The 12166-nt window shown below is 38.5% G+C and overlaps 1 pseudogene; it reads right to left on the bottom strand.

The window, feature by feature from the left end:
- Positions 1 to 4902: 4902 nt before the first annotated feature.
- LOC126071714 (olfactory receptor 2A12-like) lies at positions 4903 to 5850 on the bottom strand (annotated as a pseudogene).
- Between the last annotated feature and the right edge of the window lie 6316 nt (positions 5851 to 12166).

Genomic DNA, 12166 nt, shown 5'->3' with positions numbered 1-12166 from the left:
TGTAGGCACAGTATCTGGGTACTGTTGGGGGTCACATGCTGAGCAAGGCAGGGGCTGACAATCACCCTAAGTGTCTGTGAAGAAAGCGTGTCCCTGTTCCCTAGGGTGCGTAAGTGAGTGGGTTTTGCATCCAGACTATGGGCATCCAATGCTGTTGGCTGTAAGGATTGGGAGGCACCACTTATACTTGGACCCATGTAGTGGGTGGCTAGGTGTCATGGGTAGAGCCACCAGTCCTCAGGCCCCTGATGTGGGTAGGTAAGGACTGTGCTTAATAGGCAGAACGGTGTCAAATGACATGAACTTATCTCTCCACCACGTAGCTGAAACAGTTGAAGTTAGACTTCAGGTTTATACCCTGTCGCGCTGTGCTAATGAGGGCCTATGCTGTTGAAATGGGCCCACACAGATCTATGCAGGCATGAAAGGTATTCAAAGGCCATGGACCCCTTATGCCTGTGCCTAGGCGAAGGAGCTGTTTCTGCCCTGACTTCCCAGCTTAGGGGGTCTAGCAGATTATTTGTTCCCTCTCCAAGGCCTGGAGAATGGCTCAGGGCAAGTGCAGGGTCCTTCTACCACCACAGGGGATGCACCTGGCTGGGACCCAGTGAAGAGTGGGAAGGGAGCAGATAAGTGGGTGAGACGTTTTTCCTGAAGGGATATTTCTGGATCATGGTAGGTTAAATGCAGGTACTTATTATTTGCCACCGATTGTGGGCCACTTCTCACTTGTTCTGGAGTGTTGAGCAGACTCTCTGCCGTTCGGCCTCCCCTGATGTGAGAAACCCATCCTGAACAACTTCACTTGTTTCACCGTGCTCACGGCAGCAGTGGCATCTGCCTGCAGGGAGCTGGTTCCAGCTAGGTCAAGTCTGGCAACCCCTTGCTGCTTCTGAACCATTTTCCCCTCCCCTTGCCACTCAGTCTGATTCCTCATCTTTGCCTTTGATGTTCAGAGCTCCTAGCTTGTCATATATAATCAATTCACTTTTTTTTTCTGGTCTTTGTTGTAAGAGTGACCACAGGAAATGTCTGACTACTCTGCCACCTCATCTTCAATGATACATATATAAAATAATTTTTAAATGGGAATGAGAAAGAAGAGAATGATTATTATACACAAATAAACATATGCATGTTACAAGCATGCAGAAAGTATTCAAAGCTGTTATAGTTCTTGTTTCTGTAATTGGTCGTGAAGTCATAGCTGGTATCCACAGTTTTCTTCTTCAACTACTCATTCCATATGTCCCTTGCCCTCAGCAAAGCCTCAGCTTCTCTGGGTTATTTACCTCATGGAGTGACCAAAACCTTCATTCCTGAAGAATCTGAGGCCTCAGTAATCCTCCTTCTCTTCTTCTTTTTCTCATTCTCTGTCTCTCTTGTTGCTGTATTTTCCCATTAACCTTCACTCTTGGACATAGAAGTTCTAAGAGTTGCCCTGGAGAATTACGTGGGTTCCATACATAGGCCTTCTTGCCTCAATTTTGTAGCAGCACCACAATTTTCCCTTGTAATCAAGATCAATTACTCCTGCAAGTAGATTAGCTCTTTATTCTGCCTGTTAGTTCAGTGGCATAAGAAGCCCAAAATAACCAGGTGGAAGTCTCATTCCAAGTTTCAGGACTGCATTTTTTCCTAATCAATGCATTGACTTTCACATGAGAAACTTGACGAGATTTTCAGTTCTCCTGCTATAATTTAGCAACCCCATTCTTTTGACTATGAGAACATCATTCTTGTGACTACGAGAAATAAGAGATTCTATTACTGCTATCATGAAAGCTCTATAGTTCTTAGACTGTAAATTGGGCTTAACCTTCAAGTTAATGGACCTGAGCTTATCTTTTCCTGTCTGTGACCAATCAAGTGAACTTGAAAGAGTTTATCCCACACCAGAATCCTTTTTTGGTCAGTCCTTTTATGGATTTCCATATAGTCAGGCACAGCGGCCACTTAAGCTCCTAGTGTCCACTTCAGTTAGCATTTCATTCCAAACAACCACAGCGATAGCTGATTAACTGTGATGCCACTGCATCCCGTGGATTACTAGCATCCCATTTACCATGGGGAACTTCTACTCTATTGGACAATCTCCAACTGTGTTCTCAGCCTACTCTACCTCTGTGGTGATAAATATATTAACCTTCTCTAGTATTCACATTTTGTTTTTTTCTATTTCTCCAAAGGCCTCAATAGACAATATATACATACATCTCTGAATTCACTTATTTTGCCCTTTCTGTTTCTGCTAAATAACCTTGATACTTTCCCCCTTGTTCAATATGAAAGATATTCTGATCAGTGCTGTGATATGTACAACATGATTTTACATATGGTGACTTAGTAAATGTACACTAACATGAAAGGTAGTTTTACAAAACTTTAACTTTTTGTTTTTAAATAGTTTTAGATTGACAAAAAAGTTTAAGAAACAGTACACAGAATTCCCATATACCCTTCACCCAAGTTCCTTAATGTTAACATCTTACAAAGCCATATTACAATCACCCAAGCCAGGAAATTAACACTGATATTAACTAATCTACAGGACTTAAACAAAATTGGCCAGTTGTTCATCAAAGATTTGATAGAAGAATTCTGCTCAAAAGGGAGTAAATGCAAAACAGAATTTCAAATTCTGATGAAATCCAGATTTTCTGGATCCATGGAGGCTAGATGAACCCCTGAAACTATTGCCCTGGGATAATCTGTAAACCTTAAACCAAAAATTTCCCTGAATTCTTCTTAAAACCAAACAATAGCTTAAATAGTAAAAAAAAAAAAAAAAAAAAGTCTGCCTTGAGCATTGTGCTCTTTCAAGATCTATCTATATGGCATCAAATTGACAACAGCAACTTGAAAGATTAGATAGGTAACTTAGGGAGCAGTGAGGGTGAGAATGGTTGCACAACTTGAAGAATGTAATCAATGTCACTGGATCATACATGTAAAAAATGTTGAATTGGTGTATGTTCTGTTGTGTATATTCTCAACAAAAACAAAAATAAAATGAATTAGTTTTTTAAAAAATTGGCCAGCTGTTCCACTGATGCCGTTTTGCTTGACTAAGGGCCAATCCAGGGTCCCATATTGCATTTAATTATTATGTCTCCCTTTCTCCTCCAATCTGTGGCAATTCCTCAGTTTGTCTTCCACAACTTTGCTATTTTTCAGGATTACTGGACGGTTATTTTGTAGGATGTCCTTCAGTTTGGATTTGATTGATGTTTCCTCATGAGTAGATTGAGGTTATGCACCAGGAAACCCTGGTGGCATAGTGGTTAAGTGCTATGGCTGCTAACCAAAAGTTCAGCAGTTTGAATCAGCCAGGCACTCCTTGGAAACTCTGTGGGGCAGTTCTACTTTGTCTTTTAGGGTCGCAATGAGTCGGAATCAACTTGACAGCAACGGGTTTGCTTTTGGTTGATTTTATTTTTGACAATACCACAGAAGTGATGTTATTCCATCATATCAAGAGGTATATGATATCAATATGTTCAGTTTCCTCACTTGGTTAAGGTAATGTTTGACAGACTTTTTCCTTGTAAAGTTACTATTTTTCCTTTGTAATAAGTAAGCATCTTGTATGGTGATACTTTGAAAATATACAAGAAAGTAGTGGCAGGAGCAGAGTGTGTCCTTTGAACATGGGATCCCTGAGCTGAGAAGCTACTAGACTGGGGAACATTGATGACAAGGACCTTCCTCCAGAGCTGACAGAGAAAGAAAGCCTTCCCCTGGAGCTGGCACCTTGAATTCGAACTTCTAACCTACTAGAGTGTGAGAGAATAATTTTCTCTTTGTTAAAGGCATCCACTTATTGTGTTTCTGTTATAGCAGTGCTAGATAACTAAGACAGCCCCATATGTCATTTTGATCCCATGAAAGAATAAGAGTCACTGCTATACGTCCTGCTTATTATGATTTTCTTATTCTCCATATGGTTCACAGAGGACTTTCACAAACTTATTGCATTCAACTTTCATGCCTTTTGCCCACTCCATTGACTGTGGTATAAAATTTTATAGTCACAAGGGGCCTTAAAGACCATTATAATCAAGCTGTTCATTTTATAGCTGAGTGAAATGAGGTTTAGAGGAAAGGAGTAAATTGCCCAAAGTCACACAGCAAGTTAGCAAGGTTGGGACTAGAGCCCAGGTCACTTATGTGAAGTCCTGTATTTTTTCCATAACACAGTACACAGTATATCACATAAATCCCATGAACCACATTGGTTCTGTGCATCAAGTCATGCCCTTGGATGGTATTGGTTCCATATGCCATTGGTTTAATATTCAGGGTTGGCTCCTGTGCCATTATGGTTAATTAAATTGTTATCTCTATAATTTACTGCCCTCCCAATAAAGGGATTATATATCCCTGTCCACTTTTACTATCAGTTACGTTACTTCTCTGTGGGAAGAAAATACTTCCTACACCTTTACCATTAGGCTTGACCATGTGATTTGCTTTGACCAATGGAATGTGAACAAAGAGATGTGTCACTTCTGAGTGCAAGACTTAAGAGTCATTGTTTTATTTTATTTTGTTTTGTTTTGTTAATTAGCTGTTTTTCCTTTCTTTCTGTCACAAGAATGGCATGTTCTAGGTAGGGCTTCTTCTTCAGACTGGATCTGAGACTACAGAAGGCCGTAGTCAACCTACAGTTGATATGGAACATGAGCAATACATGAACCTTTGCTGCTGTAGGCCACTGAGATTATGAAGATGTTTGTTATTGTGCCACAAAATAGCAAGTTGATCAATACTGCCATGTTGGTTCAATGTGCCATATTTGTTCCACTGGATCAAATGTACAATGTTGATTGAGGACATTATAGATACTGTCCCTTCCCTCAGCATTGGACATTCTACCCCAGGCCTCTTTTGGATCCCAGTTCACCAGGTCACCCTGCCATGCTCCATCACCTTGAGAAAAGCTCCCTTGATGTCCTTGTTCCTCAGACTATAGACCACAGGACTGAGCATAGCAGCAAAGACATTGTAAAGGAGTGATATCCGCTTGTCACGTTCCGGGGAGTAGTTGGACTTGGGTTTCATATAGATGTAAGTGGCTGGAGTATAGAGGAGTGTGACTACAGTCAGGTGGGAAGCACAGGTAGAGAAGGCCTTACAACGGCCCCTAGTGGATTTGATCTTGAGAATGGCCAGGGCAATATGAATATAAGAGGCCAAAATGAGGGACAGTGGAGTAACGATTACAAATACAGTGATGACTTGGTCCACCATCTCAATGAGGTGGGTGTCCATGCAAGCCAAACTCCGTACTGAGGGGCCTTCACAGAAGTAGTGGTTGACAACGTTGGGCCCACAGTAGGGTAGTCTCATGGTGAGGAAGGTGTGAATTAGAGAGAAGAAGAAACCACAGGTCCAGGACCCAGCTGCCAGTTGTGTACACAGGTCCCAGCTGAGGATAACAGTATAACGCAGTGGGTAGCAAATGGCCACATATCAGTCATAGGCCATGACCACAAAGAAGATGCACTCAGTCAGACCCAGAGCACCAAACATGTACATCTGCAGCCAACAGCCGGCAAAGGAGATAGTCCGAGAATAAGCAAGAAGGTGGACCAGCATTTGGGGCATGGTGGTGGTGACATAGCCCATATCCAACAGGGAGAGGATACAGAGAAAGAAGTACATGGGAGTGTGGAGATGTGAATCCAGGCAGATCAGAGTGACAATAAGCCCATTGCCCAGGATTGCACCCAGGTACAGGAGAAGGAAGGCAATGAAGAGGATTCTGTTGGAGGTGGGGTCACTGGAGAAGCCAAGCAGGATAAATTCTGAAACCCAGCTTTGGTTCTGCTCTAGAAGCGTCAACATAGTAAGGCCTATAAAAGAACCACGTTCATATAAATGTCACCTAAATTATGGTAGCCTGACAAGAACGTCAGCTATGGAGGCAGATAGGCTAGGATTTTAATTCTGGCCCCACTACTTGTCTGCTGTATAATCTTGAGCAAATTATTAACCTCTCTGAGCCTCAGTCTTCTCATGTATAAAACGTAGCTAATAATACTCATTTCTCAGGGATTTTATAAGAAATAGTCAATGTATATGCAGCATGTAATACAATGCCTTAAAAAAAAAGTAGCATGTAAAATTCTCATATGCAACCTCCCTACTCTCATTCCAAACCCCTCAGCAGACAAAATGGTCACCCACAAGTCTAGCAAAAATCCATTTATACCACATCAACCCCAGTCCCAAAACCTCTGAGAGATGAAGTCTCCCTAGTACTATTTGTCTGAATGTGCTCAAACAGATGGTTATATCCCATTCTTCTCGCACAAAGGTATTGATAATTGTCCCATTTCTCTTTCCCACTCAGCTTGAGGGGGATTCCAAATCCTTAATATGACACAATAATCAACTATTACCAGTTGGGATGAACTGGCACTCAAGAAGAATATCTGGCCCCTCTAGTTCAACTCTTTCTCTGTTTTACAATGTGAAAATCAAGAACTCTATGTTTCAGTGCTCTTCAATAGAAATATCCATCATATGACCCTCTGTGCCTTGGCAGAGCCACACAAGTACCCCATCAGGTGGTTGTCAGACCAAATCACAAGAGCAGGAAAAAACAGATGCTTATGTCATTTAATTCCACCATACTCAACCTTTCCTCATTCCTTCCATCTGCCAATACCCTAGTTACTTCCCCTCATTTATCAAAGGCTTTGACACATGAATCCCAGTCTTTCTCTCTATCCCTATACTTGCCATTTTTCAAAATAACTTCAATGACTATGTGAATGACTTATCATTAAATACCTTAGTCTCTCATTTTTCTGACTTCTTCGACTCTAATGTCCTTTTGACCACTCTCTCCATGGCCAAATCCTGGACCTTGCCATCGCTTGCCTCTGAATTCATTAATCCATTCATCTCACTTTCTGACTTCATCCTTCTATCTCTCCAGGTGTACCCCTTTCTTACTCCCACTACACATATTTTTGGTTATTTTAGACTCCCCAAGAGACTGAAAGTTGAAGTAACTTCATTTGACACTTCATGACACACCATTATCTTCAGTCTATACTGGACTCTTTGTTTGCCCTCATTACGCTATCAGGAATAAGCACTCTGATAATGTCTTTGGTGTATGTCCTTGGGTGTGTATGTATCCTCGTAGTGCATGTTTTAATGCATATATTTAATTTACATAAACAGTTTTGTGAGATAAATCTCACTTCATTGCCACTTTTTATATCTGATACTGTTTTAAAGATCTATCCATCCTGCTGTCTATACTTCTGATTCAGTGCCATAGCTCCATCTAGTAAGATAGATTTTATTTCATTCCTTTATAGAATTTAATATTTTTCTCTGTAAAAGTTTTCTTTTTTTTGTTAGGTTAATTACTTTATAGGAAATGTGTTTATTATTATTATGAATGACATCTTATTTTCAATACATTTTCTAATAAAAAATAGGTTATTGCTATTTTAGAGAAATACTATTGGTTTTTATAAATTACAAATATTAGCAAACTTAATAAATTTTCTTATTAGTTCTAATAATGTAATGTACAATGTCTGTAGAAAAATAATGAATTTTTCTTTCTTTATAATCCTTTTATTAATTATACTTCTTTGTCTTTTGTTATTGCATTAGCTATGAATTCTTGCACTATATTATTGAACAGTAGGACTGATAACAAACATTCTTGAATTTTGCATCATTTTAAATCTAATCCACCTAAATTTTCTGTTATATTTGATTCTTGTTGCAGATTTTAGTTAAATACCCTTTATCAAATTAAGAGAGTCCCTTCTATTCCTTATTTTTAGAGAGTTTCCACAAAAATAACCTGGCAGCCATGCTCCCCAGACCTTCTGTTGGCACAGGACAGGAACCATCCCCGAAGACAACTCATCAGAAATGAAGGGGACTGGTCAGCGGGTGGGAGAGAGATGCTGATGAAGAGTGAGCTAATTATATCAGGTGGACACTTGAGAGTGTGTTGGCAACTCTTGTCTGGAGGGGGGATGGGAGGATAGAGAGAGAGGGAAGCTGGCAAAATTGTCACGAAAGGAGAGACTGAAAGGGCTGACTCAATAGGGGAAGAGCAAGTGGGAGTACGGAGTAAGATGTATGTAAACTTATATGTGACAGACTGATTGGATTTGTAAACGTTCACTTGAAGCTTAATAAAAGTTAATAAAAAAAAATAAATAACCACTGAAATTTATTAAAGGCATTTTTACCTGTTTAGAGATAATTGGGTGATTTCCCTTCTTTAGTTCATTAACGTCATGAATTTCAGGTAAATTTTTCTGAAATTAAACCATCCTTGCATTTCTATGACACCTGTCTCTCACCTATTCTCTCATCAGGACTTTCAATGCTTTGAATCATTCCTGTTCTTCCAGTAATTGTCCTCTGCAGCTTTGTTTTCTTCAGTGTACTGCCTACAGTTTCTCATTCCAAGAACTATCTTACTGATACTACTTTGTGAGCTCTTGTGTTTCCCATTGCACAAGACCAGCAAATTTCCATTCATGGACAAAACTTACCATCCAGCTTTCCCCCCTACACTCAGGTTTTTAATGCCAGCTGGAGATAATCACATTACTAATCAAGTTGTTATAGCTTAAATTCAAGCTCTTCCCTCTCCGTGGGACCCTCATCACTGTACTTCAATCCCTTCATTTGGTTTGTCAACAACTTTCCTTTTTCTCCCCAGCATGTTTTCCAAATTTCCACTCCTGTCCTCAAATATAACTAACGTAATTCCTCCTTTGCTTTCTGGGAATAACTTTGACTCCTACTTCACAGAGACTCAAGACTTTAAGCTCAAAACATCCTTAATCTCTTGTCCCATTCTATGACTTGCAACATCTAACATACGCAAATCCCTACCGTACCCTCATTTCAGAAATTCTCACCCCCATTTTAAGAATTCCCCCTTCCCTCACTTTTCCAAATTCCAACACTTTTGCTCCGGAGTGCATCCTTTCCTTTTTCTTTTATGACTTTATTCCATAAATTTCTAGAATCTTTCCTATACCTTCAACATATCTCTTTCTTCTAACTCATCAATATTTAAATATGCCCTAGGCTTATCTTCTACGTCAATCTGGCAAACTAAACACAAGCAGAAACCTCTCCCTTCCTGCCCCAAACACATGGAGATGATGAATTAAATGAGTCTAATTGTAAGAAGAACATAGCTACATAGAAAAGAAATGAGAATATCAACCTGTGAAACAATCCCAAATTCACTGGCAATCAAGAAAATTAAAATAACAATGAAATAACATTTTAAATCTATCAGATAGTCAAAAATACAAATGTTTAAAATACAAAATTTTGAAGAGTAAAGTGATTGTAAATGAGATAATAGTACTTATCTATATCCAGTAAAACTGAGGATGTGCAATAAGCTATGATTCACCAGATCAACCCTGGATACACTTTCACACATGTGCACAAGAAAATATGTATGAGGATGCTCAGACATGTACAGTTTGAGTAGAGTAAAAGGTGTAAATTGAGGAATGGTCCATCACTAGATTTGACAAATAAGATATGATTTATTCATATAATTGGATAATATAGAACACTTAAAATGAGTGACCTAGATCTATATATATCAATATAGATAAATTTCAAAAACATAATGTTGGCTGAAAAACTAAAGTTGCAAAAGATGCATCAGCATGGTTTCAACTGTATAAATATTAAAAACACACAGAACAATACTATATATTTATATGGAAACATTCATATTCACAATGTTGTAAAAGTAAAAAAAGTATGCATGAGAATAAGTCATACAAAACTCAGGATATTAAGTGCCCCTGGAGAAAAAAGAAAGGGATATAAATGAGGGAAGTGTTGGAGCCGTATCTGTAATGAATGGTCAATTTTTCGTAAGGTATTAATGTAAAGCAGATACTACAAATAAGGGATGTCCAAGTCAGAGTCTCAATGCTCATATAGAGACAAGGTCTGAACATCCTGCCAAGAGTGATTCAACTGCACAAAGCTTTCTGAATAAAGCCAGGAGCTGGAACCATGTTGTTCACCTATCAACAATGGCTGAGATAGTTCCACCAGTAAACCGAAGCTGAAGTAAAACATGGGATTTTTATATAAGGCAGGGACAGAAATAATGTTACTCGTATGTGTTTGGTACTGGGGCTTGGACACATATGGAACTATGGCCAAGAATTTCACCATTTATACAACCAAGGCCTTAGCTAAAATAATAACATATATCCTGATTAGGGAAAACCTGGTGGTGTAGTGGGTAAGTACTACAGCTGCTAACCAAAGGGTTGGCAGTTCAAATCCACCAGGCACTCCTTGAAAACTCTATGGGGCAGTTCTACTTTGTCCTATAGAGTCCCTATGAGTTGGAATTGACTCAACAGCAACGGACTTGGTTTGTTTTTTTTTTTTTTTTATTCCTGATTAGAGTCATATTTTCTTTGGGAGCATCTGCTATTTTTAGGCCCAAGGCAAAAGGTTGATAATCTGGGACAGGTCTAGGCAAAGTGTCTCTGCTGGGGAACTGAGAAGTCAACAGAGCTTCTAATGGTCTTGTGGGTTGTAAGGACAAACTGGAGACTTGATCGGTCTAACACATACACTCAGTTTTACCTCCAATAACATTGCCACGTTTTGAAGCTGTGAGGAGTAAAAGGCTAAATATAAGCAGAACATAAATAAAGCCAAGTTTTCAGGAATTATGTGTACACTAAAGACAGAGATTAGGGTTCAGGGTCTGCCAAGGAGGCATCCTGGTGTATGTATCAGGCTCTCAATTGAAATTCTTGGGAGGCTAATGATCTAAAGGCAAAGGCAAACCATAAATAATCTGAGCTTTACTAAAACTTCACCCCAGCAACAATTCAGCTCTGATCTTGCTAGATAAAGAGAAATAACCCTAACTCTGACTTGTTAGCAGAAGAAATGTTGAACTCTGTATGAACCTTCATGCAGAGGCTATAAAATTTTTATACATGGTGTCCAGTAGTAAATTTTTTTTTAAAAATTGCCAGGCATGAAAAAACACTATAGAGTATAACCAAAAGCTATAAAATAAAACAGACAATGTAAAAAGACCCACAGTTGATTCAGTTATTGGAGTTACCAGACAAAGATTTTAAAATATCTGTAAACAAGATCAAGAAAATAGAGGAAAATGTACAGAAAAATAAATAAAAATATGGAGAATTTCACCAAATAATTAGAGACCACTGAAATAAACTAAATAAAAATTCTGAGCTAGAAAAAAAAGTGATAGCTGTAATCAAGAATTTAACAATGATTTTTAACAGATTATTAGAGCAGTTTAGTGAACTGGAGAGCAGATCAAGAGGAAATATCCAAATTGAATTATGCAAGGAGAAAAAAAATAGAAAGAAGCAAAAAACTTTAGGATACATATGAGACACAATTTAAAGTTCTAATAGATGTATAATTGGAGTCCCAGAAAAACAGAAGGCATAAAGCAGAAGCAATATTTGAAAAAATAATTGTCAAGAATTATCCAGAATTTAAAGAAATGAAATAACTGATGCAAGAAATTCTGCAAACTTTAAGCAGAATAAATACACAAGACACCACATCTAAGTTTTACAGTGTAGTAAAACTTCTGAAAAATTGACAGACAAACCATCTTAAAAGGAGACAGAGAAGAAAAGGCACATTATGATCAAAAGGATTACAATGAGACTTACATCGATTTATCAAAAGGAATAATGGAAGCCAGAAGCTAATTAAATGCATCTTTAAGGCGCTGAAAGAAAATATCTGCCAACCTAGAAGTCTAGATTCAATTAAATGTCCTTAAAAATAAAGATGATAATTATGGTTGGCCTTAGCATAATGGCAGTCATGTGATTCCAAATCTCTTCACACATCCTCCAAACAAAAAAACCAAAATATCAAAACAACAACAGCAAAAAAACTGAAAGACAGAAAAAAAAAAAATTACACATGTCCCATGCTTTCAACAATAATTAGAGACACAGAATATTATGCAATTCAAATTATTTGTAATTAGAGAAATAAACTCCAAATACAAGTAGGGTTACCACTGATGCACTTGTTATTTCTGGAAACCTGGGTGCTGAGAGCAGGAAGGTAGAGCGTTAAGAAGCTCCACGAAAAAGAGAAGAGGGGG

This window comes from Elephas maximus, chromosome 3 (genome assembly GCF_024166365.1).
Source record: "Elephas maximus indicus isolate mEleMax1 chromosome 3, mEleMax1 primary haplotype, whole genome shotgun sequence".
Lineage (NCBI taxonomy): Eukaryota > Metazoa > Chordata > Mammalia > Proboscidea > Elephantidae > Elephas > Elephas maximus.
The sequence above is the reverse complement of the archived record's forward strand: the minus strand, read 5'-3'. Positions and strand labels throughout refer to the sequence as shown.